The sequence below is a fragment of the Elephantulus edwardii genome, unplaced genomic scaffold (genome assembly GCF_000299155.1).
Source record: "Elephantulus edwardii isolate Elephantulus edwardi_28Jun2011 unplaced genomic scaffold, EleEdw1.0 scaffold00172, whole genome shotgun sequence".
Lineage (NCBI taxonomy): Eukaryota > Metazoa > Chordata > Mammalia > Macroscelidea > Macroscelididae > Elephantulus > Elephantulus edwardii.
In genome coordinates, this window is record NW_006399922.1 from 1,536,569 (window position 1) to 1,558,507 (window position 21,939).

The following is a 21,939-nucleotide window of genomic DNA, read 5'->3' on the forward strand; positions in this document are numbered from 1 at the left end:
TCCAGCTAATAATGTGTGTGTGTGTGTGTGTGTGTGTATCACTCCAGCTAATAATGTACCTGGACAAACAATGCTTCCTTTTGTATTTGGGGTGTTTGGGGGTCTTTTTTGTCCCAGTAACAACAAAATGGATATTAATCAGTCATGCACTTTATTAATAGATCCAGAAGGGAGTAGGATCGCTCTCCAAGACTGTCCAGCCTCCTTCCATGTGGTCAGAGGTGTTATCCCTTAGTCAGCTGTTAATATAGTTGACATATTATCCAATATTCAAATTTAGGGGGCTTTCCACTGAAGAATGACAAGAAAACAGTGTCCAGATTCTACACACAGCCTAGCTTTCTACAGACAGTTCTCAGTTCAAACAATTCTCGTTCTGGACTTTTATAGGGTTTCTTATCTGGAGAAATAATTTACTTTTTGGTGACAAATGGTGTTTTTCATCTCAGTCTGGGATTACCTCTTACTTTTCCAGACAGTATGATCCAAGATCATAGTCTAAGGTTAAGGTTGTAATGGCCGCAACACAAAACTGTTTATCACATTATTTCAACTAGCTTATAGAAATGAAATACAAAGACGTTAAGGATGGGTCTAGAGATACTGAGACAATCAAGATGCTAAACTTCATTAAAGAGAAGTTAACCAGTAATATAAGCTGGAACTCAAACAACAGGATGCTAAATCTTGTTACAGACAAGTTAACCAGTAATGAACCTGAACTTCAAGCAGAGTTCAATACTCTAACTTTATTTAAACATATCTTCTTTAATATAGTCCCAAATTTTATTAAATTAGTGTCCTTCAGTATGAGGAGTATATGTTACCTTTTCACACATATTCTCCAAAGTAGGGCATAATAGGTCACAAAGCAAGCCACAATAAATTTAAAGATATTAAAATTCTATGCACCATATTCTCAAATTGCAATGTTATGAAATTAGTAATCCACACAAGGGCCATACCAGATTGAAGCCAGGCTGGAGCTAAGCTGGGCCAGAGTGAAGCCAGGCTGGAGCAAAGCTGGGCCACCAAGAGAATGGCCATTGAGAGCAGGCCTAACACTGGAATTTGAGTACAGTTCCTGCGTGTCACCAATCAGCAAGAGTTTGTGTACGTACCCGCCCAGCATGCATCTAAACATGTGCCCCGCACTGAGGCCCACCCCACAGCTGTGACTACCCCATACTCATGCCAGCTCAACTCTCATGTGCTTGTGCCTCTGTGCTCCAACTTTCATCTCACATCCAGTCAGCTAACTTCCTTTAGTCCAGAAAGCCTTGGTCCCATCAGTTATAAACAGAAGAGGCTCCATTAACAGACCCTGAACTGAAACTTCCCCTGGGTCAGAAGTTCAGAGAGAACCACAAGCAAGGTAATTGCCCCACCCTATTCTGGAGCTATGACGGCAGATCAAGGACAGGTGATTGCCTCAGACATGAAAAACTCTACCACAGCAATGTCATGTAGAAAGCAGGCTACCTCATGCTTTACACAAGCCCTAAGCAAGATGTCACCCCTCAAAAGTGACACAGTATCAATAAATTTCCTGAAGCCACAAAGGCTGATGGAACGTTTGACACAGAATTTATAAGAATAATGATTAAATATTTTCAGTAGGTGAAAGAAGAACTTGAAGGATTACATGATACTGCAAGCAGAAACTGGGAGGAGCTTAAAAAAAATCCAAAACAATGCAGATAAAACAAACAAGGAAATAGAGGCTCTGGAAAAACAAGAAAACACAATCCAAAATATGAGGTCCAATGTTTCAGATGCTGTCAAATGATGGAGGGACACATGAACAGAGTTGAGAGATGGAACACAGAACAGTGAAATATAAGATAGAATTGTCACCACTGATCTGCTAGAGCAAAAAAGCAGACTCAAAAAGAAAGGAAAAAGAATAAAACCGTAGAATAATGTGGGATACTATCAAGAGAAATAGCACATGCATAACTGGAATCCCAGAAAAGGAAGAAGCAAGTAAAGGCACTGAAAAAGTTGTGGAAGAATTACTAGAGGAACACTTCCCAGCCATAATGAAGAATGAGAGAATATATATTCAAGAAGCTGAGCAAACACCATATAGAATAGACCCCCAAAGAAAAACACCAAGGCTATTATATTCACATTTTCCAGAACCAACGATTAAAAGAGAATTGTGAAAGCAGTGAGGGAGAAACACAGAGTAACCTGTAAAGGAAAGCAGATAAGAATTAGTGCCAATTTCTCAGCAGAAACCATGCAAGCAAGAAGACAGTAGAAGGATATATATCAAACACTCAAAGAACACAACTGTCAACCAAGAATCCTGTACCCAGAAAAATTGTCCATTAAATATGAAGAAGAGATCAAGATATTCCCAGAAAAACAGAACCAAAGGGACTTTGTAAAAACAAGACCAGCATTGCAGGAAACACTGAGAGGTGTCCTTCTTATAGAGGTGCCACAGAAAGCAGGAGGGACCAAAGTAACTAGCAATAACCCCAAAAAGAACTCAACAAAATGATAGGAAAGAACCCTTGCCTCTCAAGAATCACACTGAATATGAATGGTTTAAATGCACCACTGAAGAGAAAAAGACTAGAAGATTGGATAAAAACCTAAAACTCATCAATATGCTGTCTACAATAGACACACCTAAAAGTGAAGATAAAGAATAAAAATAAAAGGGTGGGGAAAAATATAACAGGCAAATGGCAACCAAAAAAAGCAGTAGTGATATTAATCTCTGATAAAATACATCTTAATGCAATAACTATCACAAAGGACAAGGAAGGCCACTACATAATGTTTAAAGGGTCAATAGAACAAGAGAACATAACAATAATAAATATCTATGTAACAAATTATAGAGCTGCAATATGTAAAACAAACGTTAACAAAACTGAAAAAGGAAATAGACAACACCATATTAGTAATGGGAGACTTCAATATACCACTCTCAAGAAAAGATAAAACTGCCAGAAAGAAACTCAACAGAAATGCTGAAGAATTAAACCAATAAACACAATAAACCAAGTTGATTTCATAGATATTTGTAGGCTAATGCACTCCAAAAATCACAGTGTACCTTCTTCTCCAAGGTGCATGGAACGTTCTTGATAATAGATCACATATTAGGTCACAAGGCAAGCATCAATAAATTAAAAAGCATAGAAATAATACAAAGCAACTTCTCAGACCACAATGCTACAAAATTAGAAATTAATAACAAGAGGATAAAGGAGGGGGGAAAAACCATAATTTGGGGGCTGAGCACCTTGCTTGAACATGAGTGGGTACTAGAAGAAATAAAAAATGAAATAGAAACATTTCTTGAAACAAATGACAATGAAAACACAACTTACCAAAACCTCTGGGAAACAGCCAAAGCCGTAATCAGAGGTGAAATTTATAGCAATAAGCAAACACATCAAAAGGCAGGGGAAATGACCATTGGTTCTCTAACTGAACATCTCCAACAAATTGAAAAAGAACAGCAAGAAAACCTGACATCCTGTAAAACAAAAAACCAAAACAAAGCAAACAAACAAAAAAACACAACACACCCTGAAATGATATCAATTAAGGAAGAAATAAAAGAAAGAGAAAACAGAAAAACAATTGAAACCATCAGCAAAACTAGCAGTTGGTTCTTCAAAAAGGTCAATAAAATAAAAAAAGCCACTAGCAAAACTAAACAAAGTAAAAGACACAATAATCCAAATACAAGGTGAAGTAGGAAATGTCACAACAGAACCAGCTAAAATTAAAAGGCTAACAATGAAATAGTATTAAAAAAAATACTCAAACAAATATAAATATGTAGAGGAAATGGGCAAATACTTTGAAATTTACAACCTACCTCAACTGACACAAACCAAAATTGAACACCTGCACAGACCCCTTACAAAAGAAGAAATTGAAAAGGTAATAAAACAACTTCCAGCCAAAAAAAAAGCCCTGACCAGATGGTTTTACAAGTGAATTGTATGAAACATTCAGAAAAGAACTGTCACGAATTTTACATAAAGTATTTCAGAAAATATAAAAGATGGGATTCTTCCAGACTTATTCTATAAAGTAAATGTATCATTGATACCAAAGCCAGGTAAAGAAACCACCAAAATAGAAAAGTATAGGCCAATTTCTCTCATGAACATAGACGCAAAAATCCTAAGTAAAATCCTGGCCAATATAATCCAATGATACATAAAAATAATAATTCACCATGACCAAGTAGGATTCATAACAGGTATAGAAGGATGGTTCAACATAAGAAAAACAATCATTGTAATTCCCTACATTAACAAAGCAAAGAACCAGGACCACATGGTCCTATCAATAGACGCAGAAAAGTCCTTTGACAAAATCCAGCACCATTTCCTTATAAAAACACTCAACACAATAGGATTAGAGGAAAATTTCCTCAACATAGTAAAAAATATATATGCAAACCAAAGAGCCAACATTGTTCTTAATGGAGAGAGTTTAAAGGCATTCTCTTTGAGAACAGGAACTAAGCAAGGATGCCCTCTATCACCTCTCCTTTTCAATTTTTTGTTGGAAGTCTTAATGATAGCAATAAGGCAATAGAAGGAAATAAGAGGTATCCAAATTGGCAAAGAGGACGTAAAATTATCTCTATGCAGATGATATGATAGTATACTTATAAAACCCTAACGACTCAGCAAGAAAAGTACTGGATATAGTTGACCAATTCAGCAAAGTGGCAGGATACAAGATAAACATACAAAATCCATTAAATTTCTCTACAGTAACAAATACAGAACTGAAGCAAAAAGGAAAAAAGAAACAATACCCATTACAATAGCTAATCACAAGGTTAAATACTTTGGAGTAAATCTAACCAGAAACACAAAAGATCTCTTAAAAATTACAAAACATTACTACAAGAAATAAAGAAATGGAAGAATATGCCTTGCTCTTGGATAAGAAGACTCAATATTGTGAAAATGACAGTACAAAGGCAATTTACACGTTCAATGCAATCCCAATACAAATACCAATTCCATCCTTCAACAAGATGGGAAAGGTAATCTCTAATTTCATCTGGAATAGAAAAAGGCCCGAATAAGCAAAGCATTCCTTAAAAAGAGAAACAAGGTAGGAGACATCTTACTCTCTGATTTCAGATCCTACTACACTGTGGTGGTGGTCAAGACAGCATGGTACGAGTACAATAACAGACTCATAGATCAATGAAATAGAGTTGAGAAACCAGAAATCCGCCTATCTACCCACGGTCAACTGATTTTTGACAAGGAGATGAAATCCTGTAAGTGGGGAAATGGCATCCATTTTAACAAATGGTGTTGGCAAAATTGGAAAACTATCTGCAGAAAATTCAAACAAAATCCACATCTCACACCATACACAAAAATCAATGCAAAGTGGATCAATGACCTAGGACTAAAACCAAGGACTATATACTTCATTAGAGAAAAGCTTGGAAGAACTAAAAATGAACAGTCTTCCAAGCATCCTGAAAAAACTACAACCACAAGAGAATAAAATAGATGAATGGGACCTTCTAAGAATCAAATCCCTATGTACATCCAAAATCTTCTTTAGCAGGGTATAAAAGGAAGTCACAGAATGGGAAAAAATATTTGGTATTGACATGTCTGATAAGGGACTTAAATCTAGAATTTATAGAATACTCAAGCACCACAACAAGATAAAGGTAAACAACGCAATTGCAAAATGGGTACAGGATGTGAACAGACACTTCACCAAAGAAGACATACAGATGGCAAACACATGAAGAAGTTTTCAAAATCCATAGCTCTAAAATGCAAATCATAACAACTATGAGATATCATCTCACCCCAGTAAGAATAGCAAAATTCAACAGAGCAGCAAACAACAAATGCTGGTGAGGTTGTGGTGAAACTAGAACCCTTATTCACTGGTGGTGGGAATGTAAAATGGTGCAACCACTCTGGGAGGTAGTATGGTGCTTTCTTGAAAAGTTGGGAATAGAAATACCATTTGACCCAGCAATGACACTGCTTGGAATATACCCCAAAGAAACCAGAACTACCACCCAAGCAGATATATGCATACCCACGTTTATTGCTGTTTTGTTCATGATAGCAAAGAGTTGGAAACAACCCAAGTGCCCATCAACAAACTAATGGATAGAGACGCTGTGGTATTTCACACAATGGAATACTATGCTGCATTGAAAAACAAGGAACTCATGAAATATAATACAAAATGGGTGACCCTGGAGGACATTATGCTGAGTGAAATATCTCAATTACAAAAGGATAAATAATGCATAGTGCCATTGTTGTAAATTGGGACTGACATTGGGGTTGGGGGAAATCTAAGAAAAGAGGGTATGAATAATGTATACTTCCTTGAAACAGATGAGGGAGAGAACTGTTTAAAAGGAATAAAGGATTAGGTAATATTTTCATGCCAAGTGTCAAGAATAGGAGCTGCATAGTAAAGTGGACTGGGGGTGGGGGGTTGTATAACAAAGAAAGAATTTTCTTTGTCTTTTGAAAGAAAAAAGCAAACTAGGGGAGAGGGGTGGACAGGGAGGAAAATGTGCAACAATCTATGAATGGAAATCCAAAGTCTGTAAACTTTCATTAAAGTTTCAATTAAAAACTTAGTAATCAACAACACAAAGATTAAGGAAAAGAAGTCAAATATATTGGAATTAAATACCACCCCATTTAGAAGAGATACAAAATGAGATTTTAAAAAAGTTTTAGTAAATGAGAGTGAAAACACAATATAGCAAAAAACCTTTGGTACACAGCCAAAAAAGGGAAATCTATGGCAATAAACACATACATCAACAAAAAGAAGGAAGAATCAAAATAAATACCATAACAAAACATCTTCAAAAGTTACAAGAAACAGCAGCAAAAACCTACGGTCTCTAGAAGAAAGGAAATAATTCAAGATTGTTATTTCTCTCTCATGTCTGGAGCAAAGTAAAGAAAATCAAAGATGCGTGTGAATAATCCAAAGGACTAACAAACTGAAAACTCAGGCTCCCATAACCCTGAGAGCAGAAGGACTAAAAGGGACTGAGGTACCATTGCTGAATGTCCTGAAGGGTTCACAGTAGGAGAGCGGGACTAAATGATACCAGGGTACCATTGCTGAGTGCTGAAGGGTTCACAGTAGGAGGTCCTGTGTACAGTGGGTCCTGTATAGAGTAAAACTAAGAATTACAAAAAGGATCTGCTTACTTGTCTTGTAGAGACTTGTAGAGTCCCTGAGATTATGATCTTTAGAAACCTGTCAGATTTAGAACTGAACTCGCTCCTATCGTTCAGCTTTCAGCCAAACCTCAGACAAACACAGAATGTGAACAGTATCATCAAGGAGATACACACTTCTGAAAACTTCTCTGCAAGATCAAAACCAAAAAACTTAGAATTCTAGAAGCCCTAATCCACAGTATGAACAGTCATCCAAGCATATTGAAAAACCTACAAGCAAGAGAGAACAAAATAGATGACTGGGACCTTCTAAGAATAAATCCCCATGCCCATCAAAAAACTTCTCCATTAGGGCAAAAAGGAAATCCACAGACTGGGAAAAAAAATATTTGGTAATGACATTCTGATAAGGGACTCATATCTAAAATGTGTAGAATACTCCAACACCTCAAAAAGAAAAAGATAAACAGCCCAATCACAAAATAGGCACAAGATATGAACAGACACTTCACCAAAGAAAACATTCATATAGCAAACAAACACATTCGAAGAAATGTTCAAAATCCCTAACTATCAGAGAGATGCAAATAAAGACAACTATGAGGTGTCATCTCCCCCACTAACAATAGTAAAGTTCAGCAGCAGAGCACATAACAAATGCTGGTGAGGTTGTGGAGAGGCTGGAACCTTTAGTAACTGCCAGTGGGATTGTAAAATTGTGCAACCACTATGGAAGGTGGTTTGGCACTTTCTCAGAAAGTTAGAAAGGGAAATACCATTTGACCCAGCAATGCCACTACTGGGAATGAATATACCCTAAAGAAACTAGAACTGCACAGATATATGCACACCCATGTTTATTGCTGCATTATTAACAGTAGCAAAGAGATGGAAGCAATTCAAGTGCCCATAAACAAATGAATGGATAGAAATGCTATGTGATATTCACACTATACTGTAGTATACTATGGAATACTATGCAGCACTGAAAAACAAGGAACTTGTAAAACCTTACACAACATGGGTGACCCTGGAGGACATTATGCTGAGTGAAACATCTCTGTTACAAAATGACAAAGATTGCATAGCACCACTCTTATAAAACAGGATTGACTTGGGGAGTTGATAGGAGAAAAGGATAAGAGTAGCTACATAATGGCCATTGCATTGGAAGAGATGAAGGAAAGAACTGTTTAAAGACATATATGATTAGGCATTATATGAACAACAGCCTAGAATAGTTGGTACATTGCAAAGAGGACTAGGGGAGTGAGAAGGGGAGTGGGAGGTAATAGTGAACAATGAATGAATATTTTTTTAAAAAGTGAACTGAGGGAAGGGGAAGCAAAGCAGAAAGGAGGGGGGAGAAGTGTAACAATAATCCAAATAACAATTAAAATTAAAAACTTTATTAAAAAATAAGAGGAGACCATTCAGGAAAGCCTTTGCAAATATTTCACAGTGTTTCTGTGCACGTTGTGGATGACAGGAGTAATGGGCTGTTTTTAAGACTGTGATAGGAGAAATTAACACTACATAATAAAGTTTATTTACAAACAAATCAGGGAAGAGGTTGTTCAGTAGCTAACCACTGTGATGAACATTATTGAGAACTATGGTGATATACAGGAGTTTCTCTGCAGCTTATAATTAAGAATTGTTTCTATTTTTCATAGCACAGAGACATCATTACCTTTACAGGATTAGGATGCAGTGTTCTTTGTCAAAGGTTTCTGAGTTCAAGTCTTAGACCCAAGACTTTGCTCTGAATCTTACTTTCTCTTCTGTGTACTTGTTTTTGTCTGGCTTAAAGCCAATGTGATAATGGATGTAAAAAATAAATATTGTAGACCATGAGAGGATTGACCAAATATGACCTTAAAAAGGTATTATTCTTTCTCTGAACAAAATGTTTGGGAGGGTGGAGAGACAGTGCAAGAGAAGAAAACCCTCGATGAGTGATTCAATGACTGGGGTAATGGGAGAATGTGAGTTAGAGATACTAAGATTGGCACAGGACAGAGCAGATTTCAGGAATGTTGTACATAGGGTCACTATGGGTCACAGGCGACTCATATGGGTCACATAACAACAACAAACAAAATATGATGGGAATTTTTTTCAATTAAAAAAAATACCAAAACCATGTGAGATCAAAAAGGCAGCATTTGCCCAGTGATAAAGCACAGACCGCAGTAAGATACAGGAAAGGACGAATGGAAATGGGATGCACAGAGAAGAATTGGGAAGGGTGCACCTAAACTGTGGGAATTGTAATCAGTGTCACAGATCAAACTGTAAACCAATGGTTCAGTGGAAAACCAATGTGCTCTGTAAACCTTCACCCAAATAAAAAGGGTTTTTTAAAAGAGGCAGAATATGGTGTTGGGCATATGTTGAATTTCTCAACAGTCCACCTGTTTGTTTCCCTTCTTGCTTTAGCAGTTAGGAAAACATCAAATCTTATCTGATTTTCACTACTTTTTATCTCTACTCTTAAAGATTGGAAAATAGTGCCTAAGAAGTTGGCAGTAAAAGGAAGAAAACTATGAGTTCTAAATTGTCTGAAAATCAATTCCTGAAATACAAAGATGTTAACCACACTGAATTTTTTACAGTGAGGAATGGGCAGACCAGAGCAGGAAATTAGAATCATCCAATATCCTGAACCAGGATTATGTTTGTTTTTCCTTTGCTGGAATTACTGAGTACTGTGGCCTAGGGGCAAGAAGCTGTGCTGCGGTCTTGAAGGCATGGGGTTCAAGGTCACCAGCCACTAGCTGTTCTGCTGGACAAGGATGGGCAATCTCCTGTGCAATTAACTGCCTCTGAAAACCTGCCAGAGGGTCTGCTATGGGTCGGTTCTAACTCAACGGTAAACAACAACATCAAAGAAAGAAGAATTAAAAATTTTCACAAACAAAACTCAGAACTCATCTTGGAAGTCTTCTGACAAACCATTTCCTGTGAAATCTTTTAAAAGATTTGGAATCTATTAATAATTTGAAATCTTTTGGACTCAACGCAGAGGTCAGGCCTCAAATTCCAACTAGATTAGACATACTGTCTGTCGTAAATAACTCCTGTCATGATCTACCTCTTTTTTTCTCTCCCTCAAGCATTCTCTTTAACAGTTATTAGTTTTAATAGAAAAGTAAACATAATTCTTATATCTGTAACACCCACAGTCGTGAAAACATGCTCTTTTCAGGCTGATGACAAGATGACATCATGAAAACAAAATTTCATGCTTTATTAGATGTTCCACCCAAATGTATGTTTTCCATCATAAGAGTATCTAGCTGGGTTACTCTAGACATTCTACTGGAGTAAAGGACCACCACCAGTCACTGTGAGGACAAACAGGTTACTCTTGGTAAGGATTTGTACTGCTAATTCAAAGGCACATGGTTTGTATCCACCAGTTGCTTGTGGAAGAAAGATGAGCTATCTCATCTGTACCGTTTATGGCTTCTGAAAACCCACTAGAAGGTCAGCTATGAACTGGTTCTGACTCCAGGGCACATAACAACAACAGCCTGGTTTATGATCAAGAGTGGCTGTGGTGAGAGAGTTGGGATGACTCTAGAGAATAATATGTCATAAGTTTTCATCTAAAAAAATCACTGTTTATGTTACCAGTACCAGATGTATTCTCATTGTACTCATTGGATAGTAACATCCAGGGTACACCTCTACTTTGAAAGCAAAAATTTCATAATATAATCTCTAAACAGTTCATGAGCTCAAGGAAGTTGAAGAAATTTTAAACTATATGTGATGTTGAGATAGGGACTAATTTCATTATTTTGAAGTGAGTATCCATGCTGTTTTTTAACAAAGGATTTAATTTTGAACCTTACACAGATTCTGGTTAACTTCATTTTCTGAGGTATTGGTAGTATAGAACCAGTGTAAAATCACAATTGTATTGTTATTAAAGTTCATTAATTCTAGAACCTTATATTTCACAAATAATAATTTTTATTGTAAGGAAAAGTTAAGTGAGTCAGCACTAAAATGTAAATGGACAGGAGTCATAGACAGTTCAGCCAGCTCAGCTGACATGGGAAATGATAAATCCTAATGTCCTAGTGAGTTCTAATAACTTAGTGGTAAGAAATTAAACTTGCAACCAAAGGGAGTTGGTTCAAATTCGCCACACGTTCTGTGGTGAAAAAGATGGACAATCTCCTCCTTTGTGATTTGTTGCTTCTGAAAACCTACTGGAGGGTCAGCTATGAATATGTTCCTGCTAACAATGTCCCGGTGGTGTTCTCTGAAATATGCCCTTTAGTTACTTTTTTATAGTTTAGTCTGTTTTGTTGACAAGTGATTCAATAAGGAAGGAAACTTCATGACAGATGAAAATCCAAAGACCTGCCCATAGCCTAATTGCTCTATGTACACTTCCTAGCACTACCCACACGCAGCCTCCCTCTTCACACAATAACTTCTCCACATTCCTCTTTCCTACATTGTGTCACAGTTGTATACCACATAGCCTATCTCTGCCACAGACTCTGAATTGAAAACTTATCTACTTCATGTGGTTATAGCCACCACATTCATTGCTATCATTTCATTTAGAAGATATCTATGTTTTCTTTGTCTAGAAAGATAATACATTTTACTTCCTTAGTGCTGGGGTCAGGCATCCCTTGCACAATAATAGCTCCTGAAGGCTGTGCTGTTTCAGCCTAGTTTGATCATTTATGTGCATGGTGGTGGTGCTGAGTTACGAAGGTTAAACTCTATCCCATATCCTCTACAATAAGTGGCAAGTTTATAATACATTGCAGAAAGAAATATTTTCATCTAAAAAGGGTATTCTATTATCTAGTGCTTCTATAATAAAAACACTGCAAGTGTGTAACTTAAACAAACAGAAATTTAACCTATCAGTTAGGAAGCCAGAAGTCCAGATTCAAAATGCTGACTCCCTGTGCCAGGCAGACACTGAGGATAGATGTATCTGAGGATGAGAAGAGAGTTAGAAAGGGGTCATTGAGTCAAGCTGGAAGGCAGTGGAGGTCAGGAGATGGCAGGGGCCACATCAGCTGAGGGTACCAGACATTGCAAAGTGCTTTGCATTAGTGCAACACTTTTCTTATCCTCTTTCTGCATATTCTAAAACCAAGGCCCAGAGAGGTTAAGCAACAAAACCAGTAAGGAGTAGAGAGAGAAGAACTGAAATGTTTTCTCTTTTTCAAAGTACCAAAGCCCCAAGGGCAACCTGCAAAGAGCTGTGGCTACAGCAGCCACAGCCCTTGTGCAACAGAGGGAACCAGAGGATGAGAGTTGGTCATGGGGGTGAAAGTTCAGCCTAGATCTACCCTTAATTTTGCATCTTTGTCAAAAGCGAGGATAAAACCTGCTTTTGAAGGCCAGCGTGACCTCTCCAACTTTAAATAAGGAAGAGAGCTGTCAGACTTCTCTTCTAATTCCCACAGATGGTCTGGGCCCTGGTGAGTGGCATTTGCTCAGTTTGTTTCCATGTGGGGATTTAGAGGAATCTCTGCTGATCCAGTGGGCAGTTTTCATGAGAATCCCCTCCCCTTTAGTTGAGATTCCTGGGATCAGCTCGCCTCAGATGCCCAGGGCCAGTCCCCACACCAGCCTCATTAGGGGGACATTGGTTTTTCAGCAGAGCTATTTGGAAAAAATATCTTTCCAGCTTCATGAGGCTTATTTATGATACACCTCTTGGCCCAATTTTTCCCAAGAATGAGCCTTTATTTTTGAAAGAACACTCCAGAGCCCCTTCCTTGAGCACAGTGCTAGATCCATGAGGCCTTCTGTCTGCTGACATTGGACCAAGCCGGGTGAGTGGGTTTGATAGCCCATGCCAGAACTGCTGAGAAAGTTGAAGTAATGTTTCCATCATGAGATGATTCAATTACTAAGTCACAATTACCAGAATATTAATCAACAAGATGGATATTGTGTATGTGAGATTAGACTTGGGCACTTGACAGTAAGCAATGAATGTAATTTTATAGATATTTACATTTCTAACCATTTTTTTTTTGCTTTCTCAGAATCTAGCTGCCTGATTAAATGCCTCAAATGTAAAAAATTCTAATCATCAAATTTTGGAAACTTTGCACTCCTTGTCACATTATGAGTAAGCTGTTCAGGTGTTTCAGTGGAACTAAGCATGTCACCAACAGGCTCCAGGAAGCCGGGGAAGTCAGATCTCCAGGTTAGGACTTATAATGTGGAATAAACCCAAGAAGCAACAGAGGGAAAATGAGAGTCTGTATTTTTGTCTTTATATACAAGAGCCCACTAGTGAATCTTAGCCCTAGCATCCACAGAAATGCCCAGTTTATTCTTTCATTAATGGAATGCCTGTTATGTGCTGAAATGGTAACTGTGGTTGAGGGTACTGCAATAACAAGATAGGTATAGTTCTGATATCCAGGAACTCCAGCCTTTAGGAGGGGGGAGATAAAAAGTGAGGCAACCAATTCTAACAAAGCATGATGTTTTGTGTGGCAGGGGCAGGAGTTCCTGGAATGCTTGATACATTTCCTGAAGGAAATAATACTTACTATGAGTATTTGAGATTATTGGGTAGAGAAGAATGGGAAGATACTTTTACACAAAAGGAAGAGCTATTACAAAGACCAACACAGAATATGTCTGGTATGATAAAGGAACCAAGGACCACATCTGTGGATGAAGGGTGGAATGTGAAGTGTGAAAAATTGCAGAGTGGTGGGGCCAATGACAGGAAATTAAACTAGAGACAAAGAGAAACACATTAATGGGAAGAATGAAGGGTATCTGAGAGAGAAGTAATGTGCTCACATATAGAAACTATATGAAGAATGTATTGGAGCCATGTAGGACCAGTGGCAGAAAGACCATTGATTTTAGAAAATTAAAGCTTTATGAAAACAATGAGGTGGGAATGAGACAAAGATTGGAGACATGTGTCACTCTGGATTAGGTGGACAGGGAGGGTAATTCTGTGCTCCATCGTGAGCGACAGGAGCTAGCCTTGTGAAGAGTTGTGTAAGGAATGCTGGGGAACATTCTGGCCAGGGGATGGGGTGACTGCTAAGCTGAGGCTTAGGTGGGATGTGCTTGAGAATGGAAGGAGGATCAGGGAGCACATGTAAGTAAAATCTTGCTGGAGATTATTCAAAAAGGCTGAAACAATGCTATAGCAGTGAACTTCCAGAAATGCAAGAGAGATTCAGAAAAGGTCTTGGAATGAGAGTTTTCATTGCTAATGTCAGATGTATTTTTGTTGAAAGCAGAGAATACCACAAAGATGTTACTTATGTACAATCAACTGTGCACAGGCATTTGACTTGTGCATCATAACAAATTAAGGATAAACATCAAGAAGAATGGAAATCCCAGAACCCTCAATTGTGCTCATATGAAACCTATACATATACCAAGAAGCAGCTTTCTGAACAGAACAAGGAAACACTGCATGGTTTAAAATCAGTAAAAGTGTGCATCAGGGTTGGACCCTTTCTCCATATCTATTCAATCTGTATGCTGAGCTAATCATACAAGAAAGTGATGTATGAAAAAGAATGTGGCATCAGGATTTGAAAAAACCTGTGTTATGCAGATGATACAACTTTGCTTACAGAAGTGAAGAAGATTTGGAATTCTTACAACAGAAGATCAAAGAATACAGCCTTTGAAATGGATAGCATCTCAACATCAAGAAAGCAAAAATCTTCACACTTGTACTATAGGTAACATCATGATAGATGGAGAAAAGATTGATGTTGGCAATTACTTAATTTTGCTTGGATCCATAATCATCATCCATGGTAGGAGTGGTTAATAAATCAAAAGACACACTCTATTGGGAAGATGTATTTGATGGAAGCCACAATATTTTTAGTTGCTTCTTATTCATCTGAAAGTTGAATAAGGAAGACTGAAGAAGAATCAATAACTGTGAATTGTGGTGCTGGAAAAGAGTTTTGAATATACCATGGGCTGCCAGAAAATGAACAAATCTGTTTGGGAAGAAGGGCAACTAGGTGTTTCTTAGAGGCACAGATGGTGAAACTGCATCTCACATCCTTCGAGTGTGTTATCAGGAAAGGCCAGACTTTGGAAAAAGACATCATTCTGGGGAAAGTAGGGAGGTAGTAAAAAATAGGATGCTGCTCAAGGAGATGGATATCAAAGATTTTAACAACAGTCTTATGTAGAGATCACGGAAATGGGGCAAGGTTCGGATAGCCATTATTGCTAATTGAAAACTTTTCCCAAACCCCTCCATGATGACTTGAAAGAAGAGAAAAATCTTCACCACTGGGGTTAATAGGCAGCATCATGAGAGATGCATTAAAGATTGAAGTTATCAAGAGAAATATTGCATCAGGAAAATCTAATGTTAGAGACCTTTTCAAAGTCCTAAGGAGTAGAATATCCGTTTAAGGTGTCGAATCCACCAGATGATGTCCTGGAGAAGAAAGGACAATCTCCTCCTATACCTGTCAGATCCAGATCCAATTTGATGGTATACACATACACACACACAAATTAAATATGACTATAGGTCATTATAGTCAATATAAATATATACATCCATATTACACTGGAAAATCTGCTGTCAAGGACCTCTCTAAAATTCTAAAGTACAAGAAAACTAGCTTAAAGACTTGCATAAAGTTCCCTGAAGCAAACGATGATATTTTTAATTGCTTCCTATGCATCTGAAGGTTGGACAATGAAGAAGGAGACTGAAGAAGAATCAGTGCCTCTGACATGTGTGGTGTTGGAGAAGAGTACTGAATATCCCATGGACTCCCAAAGGAACAAACAATTCTTTCTTGGAGGAATGCAACTATGGTTTTCCTTAGAGGCAAGGAAGTGAAACTTCATCTCATATACTTTGGGCATATTGGCAAGTCCTTGGAAAAGGACATCAAACTGGGGAAGGTGGAGGGTCAGAGAAAGAGGAAGATCGCATCAAGGTAGATTGACACAGTGACTCTAGCAATGGGCTTGATCATGAGGATAGCACAGGACAGGGCAGAATTGCAATCTGTTGTTCATAGGCTATGAGACTTAGTTGAGTCAAAGGCACCTAACAATAACAGCTTCAAAATAGGAATCACTTGATAACACTAGTTTGGATTTGGGTACTGACATCCAAGAGGCTGGGCTCTATCATAAAGAATGTGACATTAGGATTGGAGGAAGACTCATCAACAACCTGTATTATGCAGATGACCAACCTTACTTGCCAAAACTGAGGCATTTGCTGCAGAAGGTCAAGGACTGAATCCTTCAATATGGATGGAAGCTCAACATCAAGAAAACAAAGATTCTCACCACTGGGCCAATTGGCAGCATCATGATAAATAGGGAGACATTGATATTGTTAACAGCTTTGGTTTGCTTGGCTCCACAATCAACACACTTAGTACCAGCAGCCAGGAAATCAAAAGACAAATTTCATTAGGTTTCATATTTTCATATTTTTATGCTGTCCGAGACCTCTCCAGAATACTAGAAGAATACTAGAAGCAATGATGAAAGTCTAGAGACCAAGGTGTGCCCAATCCACTCTTTGCAATTACTGCATCAGAGAGCTGGACAGTAACTAAGGATTATAGAAGAAGAAATGATGCCTTTGAGTTGTGGTGCTGGAGAAGAGTATTGAGTATACCATGAACTGCTAAGAGAAAAAACTAATTCATCCTGAAGAACTCCTTAGAGGCAAGAATTTTTAAGATCTATCTGACATACTTTGGGCACATGGCTAGAAGGGACCAGTCCTTGGAGAGGTACTTTATGTTTGGAAGGGTGGAGGGACAGTGCAAGAGAGTGTGCTGGATGAAATGGATTGTCTCAGTGACTGGGGTAAAGGGTGTAGGTGTATCAGAGATGATGAAATTGGCTCAGGATAGAACAGGGTTCAGAGCTGTTGTACAAGGTCGCTATGAGTCAGAGTTGACTCAATGGCACGTAACAACATCTGCAGACTAATAAACTGGAAATTAAGTTTCAATAAAATATAATCCAACTTTTCTAAATGCTTGAAAACTATCATAAAAGAAAGCATTTTTTTAAAAGCTATACATTTTCATAGCAATGGGAAGGAAAGCAGGAAATTTGGGGCAGGGATTGAATTATTTCTGAAATGTAATGAAGGAAGTGGCACAGGGTTTCTTTCTGCCCCAGCTCTGAGTTGTCCATGCTGCTGAAACATGACCTCTTTTTTTTCCACTTCCATATTTTTACTGGTGTGCATATAATTATTCATACACTGTGTTTCATTCATGTACTTAAATGGGGTTTTTTTGCATGTGTGTTTCACAAAGTGTTTCCTTCATTAGCATTATGTTTTATACAATCATTCTCATACATTTGCATTTTATTAAATTAATCACCATTGGACCAAGCCCACCGTTACTCCGTCTTTTCAGATCTCTGTCAGGTCATTTCCTTTCCCCACTTCGTCCAACCACCAAATTGCCCTACTCTACCTTTAAACAACAGTTAGAATATGCCACATGGGAACTCATTTTTCACTCAGCAGTTACTTAGTAAGCACAGAGTTTGTGCCCAGCCTGTGCAGATTAAGAGTAAATACACCTGTGGTTGCTGCACCTGTGGTATTTGCCATCCATTGTAACAAGACCAGGTAGCCATGGTGTGATAAGTTATCCAAAGAAGTAAGGGTGAAAAGGACATAGGTGGTGCACCTCAGTTACTGATCTGGTCATAGTTTTTACTGTGAAATAATTCCACCAGTCCTTACCAACTACCTCATAACATAGGGGCTGGACTATCCCCATTTTACACATTGGAAAGCTGAGGCTTAGGGAAATCACTTGTCCATGATTATATGCAAGTGTTCAAAACCCCAAGGAGCCTTTTCCTGGTACCAGGGGTTGGAAATCACTTTCTGTCAGGGTCAGCAAGGAAATATTTCAGGCTTTAGTGAGCTAATGCCATCTTTGTCAAAGCTACTGAACTCTGAGATTCAACACAAAGTATTCTTAGATAAATCAGCTCACAAGCTAGGTTGCAACAAATTTTCTTTACTGAAAAAGATGGCAGGCCCAAAGAGTTTTCCCCAAACATGATTCAGAAGTTCTCAGTGGCTGGGATGTGTTTGAGTAGGACCGCAGGGCAGCAAAGTAACCCTGACCAAGTGTGAAGGTCATAAATAGAGGAATAAATAGAGACTTTAAGGTCCCAAGCCTCACACACACACACAGAGAGAGAGAGAGAGAGAATGCACCCTGGGTGCCTGACCAAAGGCAACTAATAGAGAAGGGGAGCAGGTGGAAAACATTCTGATCCCCACAAAAGAATTCATTGTTGATTTGGAGCCAGACTTGGAGTCTCAACACTAGTGTTCTTAGAGACGTCATATGAATATGGGAAGGGTCATGTACGAATGCCTGGATCCAACAGGATTTATTTGAAAAATTCTTAGTCCAGGCCCTGCTCGCATCCTAGAAGAATCTGTGCAAAGCTGAGGACAGAAGGCACAAAGAGAGTCCTGAATCTGTGTTCCAGGCTGCACTAAAGGGCCACATAATTGAGGACAGCTGCTACTAAGGACCAAATACATTTTTCTGGCCTCCATGGCCAAGGTGTGGTGAGATCACTACTGAGCCAGTTTGAACAGAATTCTTTTGGAAGAGATAATCTCTTCGTGGCTGTGCATCTGTAAGCCAGTCATCTCTGAGCACCAACAGCCAATTCGAAGACAAACTCAGGCAGAGTCAAACAGAAAGGCTTTGTGAAGTCACCAGCTCACTGGGACAAGGCAGACCCCTACTTTTGTCATAGAAATAATCAGATACACCTTGTGCTTTGGTATCATAGGGATATTTTTCAGAAAGTGGAGTACCTTGTCTGATAGACATCTCTAAGTCTTTCGTTCCTGGGAAGACAGTTGGCAGCAGGGAGACATTTCCCTGCAGGGCATTGATACATAGGGAATCCACAGATGAAGAAGGTTCTATTGATTCCCTCTGTGGAACTGCATTGCTTATTGAAATGCATTATGCTTCCAGTTCCTTGAATAAGGAGGTGACTATTTAAAATTACCCACTGTCCAGTCATCAAAAGATGAACCTTTGATGACCCCACCCCCACTTATCCACAGGTGCACTGTACCCACCACAGTCCCTGGTGAAACAGGCACAGGGTAGCCTTGTCATTAGCACCTAAAGTCATACCTCTCCATGTGTCCCACATGGTTCTCAAATAAAATGATGCACAAGTAAATCTGCTTCATCTTTTCTCTCCGTGAGCACAAGGGAGCTCACTGCCTCTTTGTAACTGTTGTTGTTGTGCTTTCGAGTCGCTTGCGACTCATAGCGACTCTATGTACAACAGCCCTAAACCCTGCTCTATCCTGTGCCAATCTCACTGCTTCTGACGCACCCATCCCAATTACCCCAGTCACTGAATCAAACCACCTCGTAGAGGGTCTTCCCCTTCTGCACCGTCCCTCCACCCTACCAATCATGATGTCCCTCTCCAAGGACTTCTCCCTCCTTACAACATGCCCAAAGTATGTCAGATGAAGCTTCAGAATCCTTGCCTCCAAGGAGCAGCCTGGTTTAACCCTCTCCTGGATGAATCTGTTTATTTTCTTGGCAGTCCAGGGTACATTCACTACTCTTCTCCAGAACCACAGATCAAAGGCATCAATTCTCCTATCCTCCTTAGTTATTGTCTAACTCTCTGATGCATAACAAGTGATTGCAAAGACCATAACCTGTATCAGACACACCTTAGTCTCCAGAGTGACACCATTGCTCTTCAGTACCCTGGAGAGATCCCTAACAGCAGACTTTCCCATCACAATACGTTTTTATAATTTCCTGGCTACTGGTGCCAAGAGTGTTGACCGTAGAGCCAAGCAGACTAAAGTTGTTAACAATCTCAATCTCCTGATGCTGCCAATTGGTCCAGTGGCGGAATCTTTGTCTTCTTGACATTGAGCCTCAATCCGTATTGAAGGCTGCAGTCCTTGACCCTCTGCAGCAAGTGCATGAGGTTCTCCTCAGTTTCAGCAAGTAGGGCTGTGTCATCTGCATAACGCAGATTGTTAATAGATCTTCCACCAATCCTGATGCCACATTTCTCCTCATACAGACATACTCCCAGATAATCTGGTCTGCATACAAGTTGAAAAGGTATGGAGATAGGACACACCTTTCCCAATTTTGAATCATGCAGTGTTTCCTTACTCTTCTGACGACTGCCTCTTGGTCCAAGTATAGGTTTTGCATTAGAATGATCAAGTGTTCTGGGATTCCCATTCTTCTCAGAGTCAGACACAGTTTGTTATGATCCACATAGTCAAACACCTTTGCATAATCAATGAAAAACAGATAGACATTCTTCTGGTATTCCCTGCTTTCAGCTAAGATCCATCTAACATCAGCTACAATATCCCTAGTGCCACGACCCCTTCCAGTAGGCAAATGCCCAGCAGCTGCGCACTGTGACCCCAAAGCCTGAAGTCTTGTCAGACTCTCTAATTTGTGAGAAATAAATGCCAAAGTCACATGCTCAGAGCTCATGAAGTTCAGATAATCGATTTAGGCCCTGTACTTTCTCTAAGTCAGTGATTCCTCAAATCTGCTGATCCACTGGAGGAGTCAGGATCCACGGGAGGGCTTGTTAGACAACAGTTGCTGAGTCCACTCCCCCAGGTTTCAGATACAGTAGGTCAGGGCTGGAGGAACCCAGTGGGACAGTGGTTAAAGCTTGGCTGCAAGATCAAAGGGTAGCATTTGCATAGGGACACAGTTCAGAAGGCAAAAAGGGCTAAGGAAGGAGAATGGAAATAAAGGAAGTAGGGTGATGATGTTACATTGATTTCAACCAGTGTCACAAAATAAATGTGCATGAACTCATGAATGAAAAACCAGTTTGCTCTATAAACTTTTGCCCAAAATAAGCATGAATTGTTGGAGAATTAGTCTGCACTGAAAGCTTCTTTGCCCAATTTATAAATAAAAGGGTTTTGTATTATAGTTACAGCCTTGTAAAGACTGTGGGGCAGTTGAATTGACTTGATGGCAGTAAATAGGTCTGGAGTGGAATCTGGGCTTCTACATTTCTCACAAGCTCCCAGGTGATGCTGCTGCTGATCGAGGTACCACATTTGGGAACTGCTGCTCTAAGGCTCACTCTTCTCTCATGGATTGAATTGTGTCTCTCAAACATATGTATTCTTAATGGTGTGATAGGGAAGCTTTGTAGTTATTCCCATGATCTGATAAACCAATTCTACTGGTTTATCAGGATGAAACACCTTAACCTATCCCAGCCCTGATCATAAAGAGGAACTCCCCTGGGCCGTAGCCTTTACACCTTTGTCTCACGGGAGATGAAAGGAGAAAGAAAGCCAGCAGAGGGGTAACAGTGCTAACACAAGAAGCTGGCAGCAGAGGACATCTTTTAGGCCTAGTTCCTCTCCTGAGAAACTCTTCAACTCAGATGGCTCCCAGAGAGTGCTTTTCCCCCTGGAGCCAAAGCCAGCACCCTGAGTGTGGACTTCTAACCTCCTAAACTGGAAGAGAATGAATTTATTTGTCTGTTAAAGCCATCCACTTGCTATAGCAGCACTACCTAACTAAGACACACTCTACTTCAGACACCATGACCAGATCAAGAGCAGTGTCTTCTTGGCACCATGAAAGAGATTCTGTGATAGTCATTGGTTAAGTCAGCCTTTTAATATTTCCACCTCTTCTGTCCAACACTGTACGTC

At 39.2% G+C, this 21,939-nt stretch overlaps 1 protein-coding gene across 1 annotated transcript in view; it reads left to right on the plus strand.

The window, feature by feature from the left end:
• LOC102846976 (sodium/potassium/calcium exchanger 3-like) overlaps positions 1–21,939 on the plus strand; it is a 724,594-nt gene that overhangs the window by 694,279 nt on the left and 8,376 nt on the right. The gene's annotated exons all lie outside the window — the stretch shown is intronic.